General features: G+C 41.8%; 1 protein-coding gene across 5 annotated transcripts in view; it reads right to left on the bottom strand.

The window, feature by feature from the left end:
* Positions 1 to 18969, bottom strand: part of LOC100631082 (homeotic protein antennapedia) — a 159233-nt gene that overhangs the window by 67457 nt on the left and 72807 nt on the right. The window contains exon 2 of one of the 5 annotated variants that reach the window (XM_012318236.3): positions 326 to 379. The exons of the other annotated variants lie outside the window; for them this stretch is intronic. The gene's annotated coding sequence lies outside the window, so the exon portion shown is untranslated. The remainder of the gene's footprint in view (positions 1 to 325; positions 380 to 18969) is intronic. 5 annotated transcript variants of the gene reach the window in all.

Raw genomic sequence — 18969 nt, 5'->3', positions numbered from 1 at the left:
GCTATTGAATGAACGTTGGCTAACGACAAACAGTACGTTAATAGAAACACCGAAGCCAGCCAGCGTTGGTGCCGTTAGAAGCAAAATACCGAGATTCCTGCTAATAACGTCCCTAATAACTTTACAACATAACGTCGGTTGCGTATACTCGATGTGATCGAGGTACGAGGCGTAAAATTGCGCTGCGAAACGCGATCGTTTCCTCCGCAAAGCGCGACGAACCGTTGGCACACGGTTGATAGGAAAATTCCCGTGTGCCAAGGCGTTTCTAATTACCAGATGTACATCGTCGTTGTATCACGCTCGAGAGGGAATCAACACTTACCGGCATCACCGTGAACGACGCGTTCGCGTAGGAGAAACGTCAAAGCGCTCTTACCTGCAACAGTTAGAAGAGAAGATTTTGATTAATTAGTGGCGAGCGGTTTGCCAGGCGGCAATTAATTGCAAAGATATCGCGAGATAAGAAGGACAGCGTACGCGGAATGCGTTATTAAAGAGTGCATCGCGTTATAAATATTAATCGACATGTGCTGGTAGCACCGGGTTCGGCGAAATTTCTCTGGGCTATTACTGCACGCACTCGGTTACATCACGTATCGCAACTGTTAATTACTTGTTTAGGAAACTAAAGTCTTATCTATCTCTCTCTTTCTATCGCCTTGCACGCGGCGTTCCGTTAATTGATCGTCAAATGCGTGACTGCGCCCACAAGTTACAGCCACAAGAAAGCGTATCCTTGGCTGCGCCTAATTGAAAACCGTGAACACCTCCGGAACAGTGGTGTTCTGCTTTGAAGTTTGCTGCGCTGCGCTGCAAGGAATGAGCGGATCTCGTGACGTGTACATATGCTCGTGATGGATTCGACATTTGATATTTCCAATTTGAATAGAATTACCATGTACTTGGTGGTTCGATATTATTGTCGCGTGTTTTGTCAAACGGTTTCAACGAAGAACGTATTGTTCGCTGGGAAATAAACCGAGTGAATTTTTGTTACAAAATATAAATATTCTTCTGTCCTTCCATGCGATTGGTAAGATACGTTGAAAATAGACTACAAGTACCTTCATCTTTCTTATTGATCGAACCAAAATGAATTGTCTCGGGACGAAGAGTGGCAGTAGAGGAGAAACAAGAACGTCCATCTGTTAATTAATCAATCACGATCGGTAGCCTTCGAGTAACAACGTTCCGTGACCTTCCAATGAAATTTACGGCGAAACATCACCAAGCCCAGCGCCATATTTAAGATGACACGCCCTTCTTTGTCAGCCAGCACAAAAGAAACAGAAGAAGCCATCGTCTCGTGATTGACTCGAGCAAATCGACGAACGATCACTTTTAATTAGCAGTAGGGACGGTTTCAACAGGATCGAGTTAATGCGGCTAATAAATAAGTGGGCCGCGAAGAGCGTATTAGGCGGTGCTAACACGGTGGCGGCCACGCTATTTCCGGCCCGGCTAACCGCAGACGAAGAGGAGAGCGCGCGAAGATTTAAAGGGCGGTTCAAAAGCGCTAAATTTTCGGCGGCGCGTAATCGCAGCGCGGATCGCGAGAAATTAACGGGATGCTAAGTTGCGGAGCGCTAGGTGGCAGTCGCGGAATCGCAACGCTGGCTGCCAACGGAAGTTGCACCGTGTACGACCGCGATCCGCAACGAGACCACGAGAACGAGGGAACGAGAATGCTGGGTGGAAGGAGAAAGAGGGAGAGAGACATCGGACAACGGGCAACGGCCGTGAAACAAAGCAGAAGCCGCTGCCCGTGTAATTGGACTCGCCGGGAGGACGACGATGCTCCCTTTAAGAAGCTGCCAGACTGCCGCGGTTCCCTTCTTTTTCAGCCGCTAATCCAGACTTTTAATCGGTGCTGCGCACGTACTCCGGCTTCAGGGATGTCGCCTTTGCTAAATGTTTCAGATCGATGCCCCAGGAATGTTGATTCCTTCGGATTATTTCCAGCGACGGGATAAATAGACAGCAGGATTAATGGGATGAGAATCTTAAAATGGAATTGCGAAGTAGAGTAAAAGTTCGTTTGTTGGAAATTCAATTTTAGTGCACTCCTGTCTATTATGTGAATTTGTCTGAATGTGAATTTCTATTGCACGAAGGAAAAATCATAAATGAGAGGAATCAACGAATTTCCATTGTGCGAACTTCAGTGACGGAATTTGAATGATTCTGTACACGATTTCGATAGGTTCTATTAGAAACTTCTGCTACATAAACTACAGATACCTACATGAATCATATTCGTGTTATGTCATACGACTAAACTCCACGGATTTGGATAAATGAAATTCTACGATAAATTTGATTTCATTTACATATTCAGTGCTGGAAAAGTAACCTTCGGTTTCTAGCAATTTTTTACAACTACATCTTGCATTTTCTTCCTTGCTTAATTTATTTATTCAGAACAAAAAAATGCCTGCCGTTCATTGAGGATTTCGCCAGCGTAATAAAAACCACAGAGAACGATAACACGCGGGGAAAAAATGGCTCGTAGCCCTGCTAATGAACAAAACATAAACTGCTCGTCGAGTAACTCGATAAATAAACTTGTAGCAGCTCGACCCCGACGCCAGAGAGATTACCGCAACGCAAATGGCGTCGGTAGCCCGGTGACCGTCAAAACGGCAGCTGACTGTTCATTCGTCGAGTTACACGACGATCGTACGGTGATAGGCAGAGAAAGAGAGAAAGAGAGAGAGAGAAAGAGAAAGAAAAAAGAAGGAAAAGGGATAAAAGAAAGAGGGCCAACGAGCTTAGCCAGATCGTCGACTAACACTCGGTCGCGCAGACACGCACTGAAGCGGTCCCCTTCGGCAATCAGTGACCTCTTCCTCCTACTTCTTCGCAGGCCAGTCGTATCTCACGATCGTAGATAGGTTCGGTAGTGGTCCGCAAATGGTGGACGCTTGCGTGAGCGTGTGCCAGCAGATCTACGTGACCCAGTTCGCTGATGTATCGCGTGATATCCGTATGGACCATGTTCGGGTATACTCGTGTCCTTTTGATCCTCGTAGCCTTACGCGGAGGCTCGAAACTCGATGCTAGGTTTTTTTACGATTCGACTTTTAGAACGGCGGACGATTATCCAACTGGCGACTTCCTTTTTTGTATAAGAACCGCGGTACACGTAGGAACAAAATCGAAGAGACAAAGAATTCGACAGGCACTTCAAATGATTTATCGCGATCGTTCGAGACTTTTTACGCGTCCATTGTCCCGAAACATAGCCTAAAGACGGAGGAACGTAATTTTAGGTAGCTAAAAACAGTGGCCAAGATAATACATCTCCCTTCCACCAAGCCAAACAATGCCTCGTCTTTTGAAACAACAAACCCGACAGAAGCGGTGGAGCATCGAGCATATACCAAAGGCTACAATCCAGAACGGCCACGCAACGAATTCTTCATCAGGCATTCGGAGCATACCCCCAAGAATAGAACAGCAAGTACGAGTTCCAAGTAGCGAGTCGACACCGGCCGCATCCTGGAATCGAACCTACAGCGAAGTGCTGGACACGCTCTGTCGGTCCGTGGAAGCCGGAAGACCGAGCCCACCGTGAAGCGAGGAAACACGGTGGAGTATCGCGAAAGACGGCCGGTAGGAAGCTCGTTTCCTCGTGGCTGATCGTGGACGTCTCGCGAGCTGTAGTTAGACGCGCGAGGGGGAAATTCAACCCCGACACAGGCAAACTCTCTGCGGGAGTAACCGGAGAGAAGTTTTGGGCCGGAGAGCGTGACGGGGGTGGAACGAAGGGTGGCATGCCACGAACGGAACGACGCCGAAGGAGGAGCGGAGAACGCCAGAGAGAGAAAGAGAGAAGGAGGCAGAGAGAGAGAGAGAGAGGTACTCTGGCAGCTAAGGGGGCACGAGGGGATGAGCTAGAGTTGGAGCGATGGCAGAGTATTGATTTAGTGGGTTTCACCGTCTCCTTCTATTTGTCTCTCTCGTTCTACATCTCCGCGTCTCCGGCGTCTCTGCACAAGCTACGAGGGCGCATCGGCTCTCTCGTTGTTTCAGGGCTTCGATTTCTTGCCTTTCGGGCTACAAGCCGTGAGCACTGTCGCTTTTTTTCCCCTCTTTTTCTTGTCGTTCAAAGGAAAACGCTCGGTTTTCCGAATGGAAATTGCTTGGATTGAGACAGAGGAACGAAATACACGTTACTCGTCCCCGATTTTTTAGCAGTGGCTCAGCTCTGTTTTTCTGGCCACTTTTTTTTCGAAGAACGTTTGGCTGGAAAGAGATATGAGATTGAATGGTTCACGCTATTGGACGGTCGTGTGAAACGTAACGGTTGTGCGGAGGCAAATGGTTTTTTTTATAAAATCCTCGCGTCAGTTTGAACACGCGAGTGATATTCAGTTTGAAGAAACATAACGTTAGGAGAACAGTCTTCATTCTGGTTAGAAATATGCTCATCGTTACATATTAAAATTGGAAGAATTAGAATTAGAATTTTACGTATTCTTCGTTTCCTATTCAATTTCCAATTTCATTCTACGGTTCGTTCGTCATTTTCAAACGAGCAGGAAATTATAGGTGATTTATAATAATAATAATCAAGTACAGTCCATCGGTCGATGTTTCTTACGCGAACGAAGAATGAAATACAACGCTATACGTATGCACGTGTGCACTGCGTGTCGAGCATCGTCTCCGCGGATCCTCCAGTCCCTTCCGCGTTTCCGCTTTCAACACACGTAGCCGAACAACGTTCTTCGCTTTGACTCTCTCTCGTCGTGAATAAAATAGAAGCTGAGGATTTCCGTGTTGACATCGGTGCCGATCGTGTCTCGCTCGATTGAACGGAAAACCGACGAAATCACTCTATTTCCGCGTTTTTCTTAAAGAGAGAGAAAAAAAAAACAAATAATTAAAAATTCTAATATTTTCTTAATTTAGGAAAAATTATTCTCAAAAAATATATGAACTTTCAAGTATCCAAAAAAATGTACGCTTCGTTCTGAAAACATTTTTCGCACTTTTTATGACATGGAATATTCAAGAATTCTATAGAAACGTACAATTGTTTAAATACAAAAGATATTAAAACCTAACCTAAAACTATTAACCAGGGATGATCTTGGGTATCGTAATTTCTTTATTTAGTGGCCCCCTATTACATTATTTTATTCGAAAATATCTCCATTGGAAATAAAATGTAGGATATTTACACGCGCAAGGATTAAAACCGACCTACTTGAAACTGATTTGTCTCTTAACTTCCGATTCTGTGATTAGAGAAACTTGTGGCATTAACAGATTAGCAACGATGTACAAACGTACACTTCGATAAAATAGCATATCTCGCGAATCGCAAGGACGTCCCGTATAAAACTTCTTCTGCTACTTTAGCGACAAATATTGATTCAGTCATTCGACAAATATCCGACTGGTTTATTCAGGTGAACCGATCGACAAGGGGCCCGGCGTCGACAGACGCGAAACGAGGCTGCGCGCGAATCGATCGAAAAACAGGCCGGTCGGAAGCGCGTGGCAATTTCATTGAATTCGAACAATTATCGCGGCAATGCTGCCGCCGGTTTTGCCGCTTCCGCGTGTCCCTCTCGTTTCCGTCCTATCGCGAATTTTACTTTCGTTGCGAGGCCGATGTTTAATCGCCATCATTAAACATCGAGGAATTTCGACTTGCCAAGAGCTCGTTAACACCACTTCGACGTAATTCTTGTTGCTTATCGCCCGCGTTCTTAATGTTAATGAACGTGGAGTTTCCTGGAAGACATCTGTCATCGTAAATCATCGATATGTTTGGCATCCGTCTTTGATTATCGTTACGTTCGTGATCGCAAAAACTAAACACATTTCTCGTCCCACACGCTAAATATAGAAATGCTTTTTTGGGTTGGAATATTTGCCAAAACAACTAAAGAAATTTCCAACGTTCGTGCAAGCTATAAATCAGCATGGAATCGAAGGTCTTTTACGCGTTCGACAATGGTCAGGAAGGAAGCTGCGATGGCTAGGGAGCCGCGAAAGGCAAACGCATGGCGCATGAGCCGCGTGGCATCATAAAACTGAATCGTCGACAGCTTAATTACCGTCGTGCCCGATTAACAGCGCAATTAATAATCCGATAGTCGCGGCGGTTCGAATCAATTAAACCTCTCGGCATCGGAGTGTAGGATAGCGATGGAAATGCAGAAATCGAGAGACAGAGAGCATCCTTGCGTTTCTATAGGAAATTCATTTCCATGTAGGGGAATTACAAATTGAAGGAAAATAAAAGAGCAACGAAGAAACGCAGAGGAAATAGGGAACAGAGATAAAAGGAAATTCGTGTGTAATCACGGGACGATCTAATTAATAATCTTTCGACTATAACAACCGCGTAACTGCTTAGGTTACACGAGAAGGGAAACCGAGATACTATCTCTATATAGTTAAGAGGTGTTTACAAGTTCAGGCAGGGAATCTGTGGGTAAGTGGTAGAGAAGATGGCAGTAAATATTCCTTGGGTACCTCTCTCGTTCCTTCGTGCTCTCTCTTCTCCTCTACTCCTCCGCATATACTCGTTTTCTCCGGTTTCCTGCCCTCGTCCTCACCCCACTGACCCCCTGTTTGGCCCGGTGAGCTAACCGAGCTACTCTTCGCGTCGCGGAATTCCAATTTACCCTCTTCGAGGAACTCTTCCGCTTCGATCGACCGGCCAAAGCGCACCTCAAAACGAAAACATTCAATTCGACGCCATCCCCGCTTCTACCCGCCATTACTCTTCCCTTTTCTCCGCGATTAAATTTCTAACCCCCTTCTAGAAAGGGGTGTCACCCTTGTTACTTTACTAGAATTTGTTCAGTGCTTTCTTCTTTTTACTTTCCTTTTGTCTACATCGTTTGTATTTTCGTTCGTGGTTTTTTGTATTGAAATGGGTAGATTGAGTTATGGTTTTTTTTTTTTTTAAGATAATTATAGGTACATCTACACTGAAGGTCATAAGTGTTACGTCTGCTGATATTTCGTGCAAATTTTTTATTTCATCGTCAACTTTGACCCGTTTATAAATATTGTTTTGCCATGAACTTGTTACTTCATTCCCATCGCGTGTATTGTATAATAATATTAATGATATAATATTGTGCATATTGTAAAATACCGTGTAAAATAAAGATTAGTAGTTTTGCAATAAATGTAACGAGTAAGTGTGTTTGCACTTATGGCTTGTAGTGTATATTCAAACCTAATAGAGGCATTTAGTTATGTACTACATAAATCAATTCCTAAATTAAAATCAATTTACAGAAAAATTATATATTTTGCTTTAATGGAGACAGAGAAAAATAGGAAGAAGAAAAATAGGAAAAGTAGGGGTTTCATCTAACATGAGATTGTTTCTGTTGCTGGACATCTCGCAAGGGTTATATATAATGTAAAATACCATAAGGGTTATATATAATGTAAAATACCATACAAAAATAATGTATAATGTAATGTATAAAATAAAGATTGGTAGTTTTGCAATAAATGTGACGAGTAAGTGTGTCTGTACTTATGGCTTGTAGTGTATATCCAAACCTAATAGAGGCATTTAGTTATGTATTACATAAATCAATTCCTAAATTAAAATCAATTTACAGAAAAATTATATATTTTGCGTTAATGAAGACTGAGGAGAATAGGAAGATTTGGAGGAAAATGATAGTAAAGAAAAGAAATAGGAAGAAGAAAAATAGGAAAAGTAGGGGTTTCATCTAACATGAGATTGTTTCTGTTGCTGGACATCTCACAAGTGTTGTATATAATGTAAAATACCATATAAAAATAATGTATAATGTAATGTATAAAATAAAGATTGGTAGTTTTGCAATAAATGTAACGAGTAAGTGTGTCTGTACTTATGGCTTGTAGTGTATATCCAAACCTAATAGAGGCATTTAGTTATGTATTACATAAATCAATTCCTAAATTAAAATCAATTTACAGAAAAATTATATATTTTGTTTTAATGAAGACTGAGGAGAATAGGAAGATTTGGAGGAAAATGATAGTAAAGAAAATAAATAGAAAGAAGAAAAATAGGAAAAGTAAGGGTTTCATCTAAGATGAGATTGTTTCTGTTGCTGGACATCTCGCAAGGTTTATTATATATAACGTAAAGTACCATATAAAAATAATGTATAATGTAATGTATAAAATAAAGATTAGTAGTTTTGCAATAAATGTAACGAGTAAGTGTGTCTGTACTTATGGCTTGTAGTGTATATCCAAACCTAATAGAGGCATTTAGTTATGTATTACATAAATCAATTCCTAAATTAAAATCAATTTACAGAAAAATTATATATTTTGCGTTAATGAAGACTGAGGAGAATAGGAAGATTTGGAGGAAAATGATAGTAAAGAAAAGAAATAGAAAGAAGAAAAATAGGAAAAGTAAGGGTTTCATCTAAGATGAGATTGTTTCTGTTGCTGGACATCTCACAAGTGTTGTATATAATGTAAAATACCATACAAAAATAATGTATAATGTAATGTATAAAATAAAGATTGGTAGTTTTGCAATAAATGTAACGAGTAAGTGTGTCTGTACTTATGGCTTGTAGTGTATATCCAAACCTAATAGAGGCATTTAGTTATGTATTACATAAATCAATTCCTAAATTAAAATCAATTTACAGAAAAATTATATATTTTGCTTTAATGAAGACTGAGGAGAATAGGAAGATATGGAGGAAAATGATAGTAAAGAAAAGAAATAGGAAGAAGAAAAATAGGAAAAGTAGGGGTTTCATCTAAGATGAGATTGTTTCTGTTGCTGGACATCTTGCAGGGGTTATTATATATAATGTAAAATACCATATAAAAATAATGTATAATGTAATGTATAAAATAAAGATTGGTAGTTTTGCAATAAATGTAACGAGTAAGTGTGTCTGTACTTATGGCTTGTAGTGTATATCCAAACCTAATAGAGGCATTTAGTTATGTACTACATAAATCAATTCCTAGATTAAGGTCAATTTACAGAAAAATTATATATTTTGCTTTAATGGAGACAGAGAAAAATAGGCAGATTTGGAGGAAAATGATAGTAAAGAAAAGAAATAGGAAGAAGAAAAATAAGAAAAGTAGGGGTTTCATCTAAGATGAGATCGTTTCTGTTGCTGGACATCTCGCAGGGGTTGTCCCTCGTCCAATCAAAGTTCTTTCCGTGTCACGGAATTTCAATTTACCCTCGTCTCGCGTTTCCTCCCCGTCACGTTTGTAAGCGAACGTTCTGAAGGAAAACATTCGATTGATTGCGTTCTCCCTTTGATTCGTTCCTCGTTTCTCTGACCCTCTGGCTACGGTGGGGGAAAACAACCACTCAATTGCATCCAGAAACACGTCAGCCATTACTACAACCTTTACCATTTATTTTCCTCGATGGCGTCACGGTATAATACAACGAAATTACACGATTTTCAAAACATTTCCAAATTATTAGTTGTATTAAAATAGTGTATTTAATATTAAATTTCTGTAATTTGTACAATCCCTCCTCGGATATTTCTGCCATTTTTGCACCAACTTTTAAATACTACAGCTTCAAATATTACTTCCTTATGTATCTGTTGAGTAATCGGAAAATTCGAAAATTTCCATTCGACTGAAAATACCCGAAGAATCGTTTGTATCGATTTCGTAACAAAAATGGAAGGCAGTCGTTGCCTGCATATAGTTTGGAAACGCGCAGCTCTGAGGAAAGGAGCAGCTGCTGCGACGGGTGTCTTGTCCTCTCTAAAGAGGTTCGCAGTCTGCGAGTCTGCACTCCAGCAGGATATTCTGCAAAATTTCCAGTCACCATTTCTCAAACTCTCCAACAAACATCCGGTAAACAAATTCGTCAAATCCTAAGTCAACTCCATCGTATTTTAAATCGCCATAAATTGCTTCGATATCAATTTTACGAGCTAAAAAAAAAATTCAAATCTGACCGAACTGAATTACTCCATTTAAAATAAATGAACTCGGCGAATAAAGTGAAATGAAGCAGATTCGATATTTAGCGAAAACGCTGTTGTAGTCTATAAAAACGGTTGAGGATAGACGGTGAAAAGGGGAGAGAGAAAAGGGGGTACGGTATCTTTCCGCTGGAAATGGAAAAAGAAAGGGGAGAGAGAGCGTGGTGAAGCGAGGTTGAATCGCGGAGGGATGGGAAAAAGCGTTGCTGACGGCAGGCTCGACCGATACGGCGGAAAGAGAGGGCCAGCGAAGGGGAAGCCGGCGCAAACAGGGAGGAAAGGACGGAGCTACCGCGTGGACTGGAAATGAAAGAGCCCAACCCATACGGGCGATAATTCATTCGTGAACCGAACGAGGCAGCTGAATCCGGCGTTGCACACGTGCACGATTTCGTAGAATAGGCGGCGCGTTACGTGGAAACTCGCGGCCTCGACGTGTTTCGCCATTCTACCCCCGCGATCACCTCGTTTTTCTCCGCTATTCTCCTTTTTTTCCTTTTTTGATTGACCAATCGTCGATAGTTTGTTTAAAAAAGTTTGTACCCGTAGAGAAAAATATAATCAAATTCTGCGTGGATAGAGATAGGATTGAATTACGAGTCAATGATTTAGCAGTTGGACTGGCTTAAGTGTTAAATCTCCGTGGTTCGCTTTATTTTTCTGTTCTCTCTTTACATTTTACATTGGCAAAGTTTAAAATGTCAGAAAGTTTACATTGGCAAACAATCGCATAATAAAAATGTATGCATTAGTGGTAGAAAGGTTCGATTATAAATTCATAATTTAGGGTGCGATATCGCGGTTTTGTAGCCGTTGGACGGTTTGAAACGGGACTGGGTATCGTAGAAATGTAAACAGAAGCGAAATCGACACCGTCAAGACGATTCGAAAGGTCGAAACAATCGTAAAACTCGAAGCGATCTGTTTACGTGAAATCCGAGAAACGAGGATGGATTACCACGGAATACCAGTGCGAAATTTACGAACGCGTCGCTGAAAGTACCGCTGGCTATTCTTCATCCTCTTGTGTTTAACCGCGAAATCTCTACGATCTTTCATCAGACACGTATATTCTCTAATTCACCACCCTATCGCATATTAAGCAAACCCAGTCACCGTTCTTTCTCCGCTATACGTTTCACGCAATTTCATCGTTAATTATTATTCTTACCTTTTTTCCCCCCAATTCTTTTATCAAACAATCGAATTTCCAGAATTTTGAGAAATTTATTCACTCGAGGAGATGAAAGACGCGCGGTGATTACAAAGTGAACATCTCCATGTTTTCTCCGACTGAGAATCGAGGGATCGCGCTGAAAGATACGGAGAAACTGGTTCAGGCGCAGAAAAGTGACAAAGACTCTCTTTTGGTTTCCTCCTTTTGCAGATTTTTCTTAGCCGAGCTTATAGTTGGCGGGGGCAAAAGTGAAACTCGCTCCAGTCTCTTCGTTATTGTCCTCGTTTTTCCAACGGCAACGAAACTTAGGGACGTGAAATGCCTTCACGGTCGCGACCCCCGAACCAACTTTCACCGCCATAAAAATATAAATGCGCCGACGGGCCGCGCTCTGGTTTGCGTGAAACGACGTCGGCCCTGGGACCCGCCGGAAAACCATTGACAATGAACTTCTCCCTCTTGCTTTCTCTCTCATTGCGAATTTCCTTTATTCCCATTTCGCAATGAGATGCTAGCAGATTACGGAACCGACGGAAGAATTTTATTTTCCTTAGGTGGTTCTAGGACATGGAACCGTACTATGGCAAAGTGTGTTTTATTTTGACCTTGAAGACGAATATCATACTAGATGTCTTATTTTGCGATTGCTCGTATGACAAAGATGTTCGTTATCTGATAAAAATAAGATTTAAGAATTTACTTAAAAATTTCTCGATAACCGAGTTTAATAGGAAAAATTAGAGAACTGACATCAGCATGATTTTCATTTTTCATTCGTTTGTAATTACTAAGGACACGTAGATAATTTTGTCAAAGTTACTGTTAACTTTTATCGAGATCCAAATATTATATGCAACGTAATTACTATTATTATAGATAATTTTGTGAAAATTAAGGTCGGCCTGTGCGAAATCGAAATACACGTACGTGTATAATTATTGTTATCACTCTATTCCAGTTACGGTTATTTAAATATCGGTAGATACGAACTCACAAGTCTTATATTAGATATGTATATGACAGAGTATAATATATTTTCAGTATGAGTCACGGAAAAACATATTGCATGTAACTAGACTGAGCAAATACTTTGCCATTACATTTTAATGTCTCATAATACACTAATACAAAGATTAGGTCATCCGAAAAGTTGCTTTCGTTTTACAAAATAATAACATTTTTCATTTTATATTATTTTAGCGAATTATATCTTTTAAAGACGTATGTGTAAAAGAAAAACACTTTTCGGACAACCTAATAAAATAACATAATAAAATAAACATACATAAAACAACCTAATACCTCCATACATAAAATAACCTAATAAAATAAAATAAAGCTGTGGCTGAATTATAAAAAAATAAAACAACGCGTTTTGCTATAAAAGTTTGCTATACTATACCGAAGGATAGCCGGAAGATTTTGCCAGCGAATGTACCAAAAGAACCCACCCCCTCGAGGAGGCAGAACAAGCAGAAAGGGAGTTTCGACTAGGAGCGTAGCCAGCAAAAGGGCGGGCAGTCAGCGTGAAACGAAAAGGAAGATTTAGATGTCATCCCCTGACGTGCTACTTTCCTTTCATCCCCTCCACTTGGTCAGAAACTTTCCCTCCCACCGAGACCCGACAGCGCCTCCATGATGATGGACAAAAATGCCGACCGAGACTCATCATTCGGAAAACTCATCGTCGAACAAGCTGTTTTTTTTTCAGGGGTCGTTCTACTACAGAAAAATACAGCTCTGTCAAAAAGGAAGACATCTATATTGCGTGTGTTCTCCGGCCGAAAAATATCAGGGGCACCGGCAGGATGTTTTTAAGTTCGGGAGATCTACAATTATTCCGTCCCTGGAAAACGTCTTAGTAACGTGTTACTTGTTTTAGACACTTTGCTGTGAGTAACGGTGGATTTAGAGCGGTGTAAAAAAGTTTCGAGGTGAAAATCGAAAGTAAAGAAAAAGGGAAAGGGGGGAGGGGAAAAAATGAAATCGAAGCGGAGGCACGCGTCCGTTAAAAATACCAGAATTGTCCAAGAGAAACGCGGCGACGTCAACGACAAGATGAATGTCAGAGGTTTGCCCGGGGAAGGGTGGATTTTATTTATCGGTCGATAAATCATTATAATTTTCTTAGTAGGCCGCGAAAAAATGTTAACGGCCATGAGAGCAGGGTTGAGTCTCTTTCTAGAAGGGACACCCTAAATTTTCTACGGAACGGGATTAGCTCATCCAATCAGACGAAACATTGGAAGGGCGGGCTTAATTAAAATCTTCTTGGAGGAAGGCTATCAAGCCGCGTTGGCCCCGGAGATGCCGCGAGATGTAAGAATAGAACATTAAGAGCTTTCCCTGCCGATGGTATTTCTGAGCAGCCGGTCGGATTAACGAACGCCGGAGGACGCCGCGCCGCGCTGTTTCTACAAGGAAATACGATGTAACACCGAACCCTATTTATATGGTAATTTATTCTATATCGTCGCAACACCGAGGAAGCAGCAATAATTTCGAAGGATATTCGATAAACTTTCATGCGTCGATGATAAAAACCGTACGAGAAATAGTTGGATTTTTCATTGACAATATTTTGCTTCGTTGTTTCACTTTAATGCCACACCGAAAGAGTCTCTAAAATTTACATGTACAAAGATTCCTTGTTTATCACCGCAACGCCGAAAAGGTAGCAATAATTTCGAAGACTTCGAATGAATTTCCTCATTCCTGCGTTAAAACGTTAGACGATATTTTGTTTTATTTCACTATCGTGATTCATCGAAGAGGTGTCTAAAATTTATCGATAAATGTATTATGTTCAGAAATCGATGAAATATATACGACAGGAATTAAGATAAGAAGGAGAAAAATATTGACAGTTGTTTGACGATTACACGGAATGTCAATTGCCTTCAGACACATCAAAACGTTTAAGGACATCGGAGAAAGGGATATCGATTTACTCCGTTGAAATGTTTAACGGCACGAATAATAAATCGATCAGGATGTAGAATGATCGAAGACGCGTGTTCGGCAATGGACACAGTATATTTTCGGATTTCGCGGCATAGAGGTCCGCACGGGGGACTAAACGACTGCGGGGCAATCCGAATTTGCATACCGTTTGTTATTCAAATGCCGCGATTCACTCTTCTGATTCTCAATGAGGGAAACGCACAAGTATCGCAACAGGGCGATGACGTATCCGTTTAATAAATTATTGTTCTTCATAGGAGGCACTCGGTTGACTTTCTAAACACGCGCTTGATGTACGAGGAAGACGATCGACGCATGCAAATATCTGATCGAGTTGGACCCCGTCCGATTTGTTCTTCAGCTTTTGAAATATTAATTTTAAATGCGTCAATAAAAAACAAAAGAGATAAGAAGAACGAAACAGCAGACAAATTTGTCAAGGACTCGTTGAATAAGTTTTTTATAGTACGAGAAAAAATTAATTTCGCTTAAAATTGTCTGATTTTTATTCGAAAGAAAAGAAAAGAAATTAAAAATCCACTAGATGGCGGTTTCTACGAAGGCTACGTTGTCCGGGACAGTTTCCGTCAGGGTTAAGGGTTAGCAGTCAGTGCGTCGATACAAGATCGTTTTAAGTGGATCTATAAATTTACCGGGGCCGAACATCGAGCCTATATTTACTCTATTATGCAGGCTCGTTTTTATAAGCCGTTTACGTTTAACAGCAAATAATCGTTTAGATGCCGCGCCATGATATGGCCCATAAATCTTCTGGCAGCATGGCGTTCGGCTTGTGTTATGATGATGCGGGACACGCGCAGGTCAGTACCGCCTTCACTTTGAACGGGCCACTGAAGGTGGCAGCACGGAAACAGCTGGCATACTCCACCGCCCCGACCTCGAATCACACGACACGCCATCTCTCGAACTTTTCCGGAACATCCGTTTCCTCGTGGTTCCTGCCGAATTCGATAGGTGGCTGGAATCATTTTTGGCGGGAATCCCGCGGAAAACTTTGGCAAACTTCGGGAAGCCACGTGTAGCGTTAAAAATTATTTAGTGATCGCTCCCATCGATAAGTGGGGAGATAAGATGGTCGAGAATAGTGTCGATTCAATTTACATAATGGACGCGGCAGCGACAAAATCACGATTACAGAAAGAAAAAAATGATCAATGTAACACGATCGTCCCCGATAACCGGTTCCTTTTTTTCGAATCACATGGCGACCAAACGATCGCCGACCGAACTCTATATATACACTATATTGCTTTTTCAAGCAATTATCTCGGCTAGTTGTCACTTAATCCGATATCGGAGCCTCAATATTCATGTATGCAAATAACTGCTTACAACTGAGGGCTGCCGGCAACCACATTCGTTATTTACATCGAATATCGGACAAATTGTGCATATGTTTAGTACAAAATGCTAATTAAGGTTATACTCGTCAACCGATCCGAAGGAGAACTCACGATGGTTACAAAATTTCACGAATGTTTCCATGCCGATTTCGAAATTTCCTCGTTCAAAACTTTCTAGTTCTTTGTCTCGTTTCTATCTGCTTCATACAGTACCCGTGTATGTTGCATACATTCTAATTCGTACAACAATTCTCTTTATTTCCATAAAAAGACGTTTAGACGCATTTGTAAGAATCCTGGTGGTAAACGATAAATCAATGCTCAGGATGTGAACACTGACAGTGAATATCTTGTCGCGCCTAGAAAGCTTGGCAAAAGGCAAAACGCGAAAGGGACAATCATTCTTGTTTGTGTCGTACATAATACCGTGGTGTGGCACTGCGGGCGGTCTTGTCGTCTTTTCCGATTCGGTATTTGCTCGTTCTGGAGGTGCATGGCTCTGCCTACCGATTCGACACACGCGTACTTTTTTCTCCTGATGACTATTGTTTCCTCGTTATTAACATTACAACTATCACGTTTTTCCAGTCTATAATCTCGAGACGGTTTTTCAACAACTCCCTAGAGTCTCCTTGTTGGGGGCATGCTCACGAAGCCGTATAGATAGAGCAGCGAACGCTATCCGCGGGCGGTCCTGTCGCTTTCTCGACGATCGTATTTGTCCGTCGAATGGCGCGTGGCGCTGCTTATCAATCACTTCGACTAACCTACTGTTTGTTTGCGCGTTTACGGTCGTCGTTCTCCTGCAATACCAATCAGGGCCACCGTTGTCGAAGCTAAATCGTTCGATCGGTGTACATTTGGGTGGTCTACCGAAACGAATCAGCGAAGTGTTAAAGTATATTATTAGAGATTGGCTGGAATAGAGAGCACGTGAAGGCACGCCGTTTCGCGTCAAGGAGCGTCTAACCTTTCCTTCGAACGCTGCACAAAATGTCGGGCATTGATTGAATAACGATTAGACGATCGATCGCGCGTTGAATAACTTGTCCCGCATCGAAACGGCGAATTAAATCACTGACCAATTTTTGATCGTATCTCGATGGGTAAGGACTTCATTTTTATGCCATGCTCGTTATTATATTATTAAGCAGCGATATTTTTTCCCCTCCTATCTTCATTTTTCCCCGATGATACAGAAAGGAGGGGGAAAACATCGAGACTTTTTTTAAATCGATAAGTATTTGAAAAATAAGTAAACTTTGATACATTGTGTAAGATGTATGTGCTTGAGAAGGATATTGGTAGGTTTAATCCGGAGTAAACTGCTACAGGCAATTCAGCGAGGAGCACGATCAGTTGACTATAAAATGAGATGATAAATGATAGGCCAGGGCAAGAGTATACGAGTCAGGTTCGACAGGTAGTAATACTCCTCATGGATGCAGTAACTCATAAGCATCGAGGCGGGAGGAAATTGTGACGTGACGACAAAAAAGGATTGCACGAATGTAGAAGCGTTTTAAAGAAAGAGGAAAAAAGCTGGATCGCAAGGAGAGGCGTATAAGAAGAACGAAGAAAAAGGGAAGGAGAAGAAGAAAAAGGATCAACGACGACCAATTAGTCCACATAACCGTTTTTACAAGCACAACGATATATACGTAACGTAGAAGAGTGAGAGATTTAATCGCGGCACAAACCGGGATGCCGGTTCGTGTCCGTTTTCTCACGCATCACGAACTTCCACCAAAACTATACAATGAGAAGTCGACACACCGCTTACGGAAGAACGCGATAAACTCGAGGAATAATCTTAATTAGTGGCTGAAAACACGTTAGGCCATTCCTCGTGCAAAACACGCCAATCCACGAGTATCTGAATTAATTTACTTCTCATTTGCGTTGTTCCTGTTTACATCGTAGTACCATTACTGTGCGGCGTTTATTGCCGCCGTTCACCATAAATGACGAGCCAAATCATTATTACAGAAAGGACGGTCTACTTACTACCTACCGCGCGCTTATTTGTAACTAATTTGAGAGAAAAACCAAGGGGGGGAGGGGGGTGTTTCCCGACACCTCTGTTCCTTTTTCTTTTACCACGATAAAAAAGATACCATTCAGGAAAAAAGGACTATTCGTGTTCGTTACGAGTCGGCGAATCGTCGTTATCTGAAATCTCGCGCCAAGAATCATTGAGAAACGGCTATAATTTCCCGCACGAGTTCCCGTTTGCTCGCCGACTAGCGACACGCAGATACGACGGTTCCACTCGTTAAGAAATCGAATTTTAATCGAGCCAGAAAACTAAACTGGTATCGATTTTTGCGAGAACAAGATCGACAGAAAACTAAGACGCGAAGTTCAACCGGTTTGCCGGTTACACACGAGGTTGATACTTTTGCTAGCGGAGGCTTGCAAGACCGCCACGCAGCGGTTTCGCGCAATCGCGGTGCGCGCAACCGATCGCCGTGCAGATAAACGTGACACCGGTGTGTACCTCTTACACCGCGCCGTTCCTTTAACCGCGCGACTACGAAGCGCGGATTCTGTTGCTGAACATTTCGCGCGTCGCTTCTAGATCCGCATCATCGCGCCACCGTGGCCGTTTTATCGCGTATTAGGCATCAAAAAATTGCCACCAGACAACTCGTTTATCGAGCACCGCCTCGCCAACGATCTCTCGCCGCGGTTATCGAAAAATGTATTCTCGATGTAACCGGCAGATCGACCGAATCGTTTGCTACCCTCTTGCCAATACTTGGGCAGGAAAAAGATTCTGAGTCACACGTGCGACCAAGGTCAAGCTGTTCCTATTTACTTTTCTATCGCAACAATATACCAACGTTTATATACAAGAGAAATTGTTTTGTAGACCTTTCTATTATGTTGTCCCAAAAATGCCTTTCGCTATCTGCACGCAGCTGCTTTATCTGGCCATGTTGATGTAAACATGAAACCTGATCCGTCAAATGTTTTGGTCTTTATCTTCGATCGTCTTCTAACTGTCGTAGGACACGCTTCGTTTGTATTGAAACACAAAATATTGTGCATCTATATTATTTTCTTCTAAAACGAAAGAAACTTTTAGGACAATCTAATAGATTAACATTCCCAACATTCTCTTTGACAGAAACTAGAAAGCACAGCTAGTGCCGAGTCCCATGACCCTGTCACCATGGGTCATACGCATATAAGATCAAGGCAATAACGATGGAGACGCGATAAGGAAAGATCGTAGCAAAGGCAGGAGTCATACGACAGGAGATAGAGGAGTAGCGTGGTCGAGCGAATAAACCCGGGAAGAAGTGGAAATAATTTTTAATGTTTTCACGAGTAGTAACCGAGATTCGCATCTCGACTGCGTGCCGCTGCTTATCCAGCAGCCATCGCCGAGAATTCTCGCGGCTCACGAACCGGGGAATTTCTCTAATTTCCAACAGACCTGTACGTTGCCGAGTGTTCCCAAGCGTAGAGGTCTCTTGAA

The sequence above is a fragment of the Bombus terrestris genome, chromosome 18 (genome assembly GCF_910591885.1).
Source record: "Bombus terrestris chromosome 18, iyBomTerr1.2, whole genome shotgun sequence".
In the NCBI taxonomy this organism is placed as follows: domain Eukaryota; kingdom Metazoa; phylum Arthropoda; class Insecta; order Hymenoptera; family Apidae; genus Bombus; species Bombus terrestris.
This window is presented reverse-complemented; position numbering and strand designations above follow the sequence as displayed.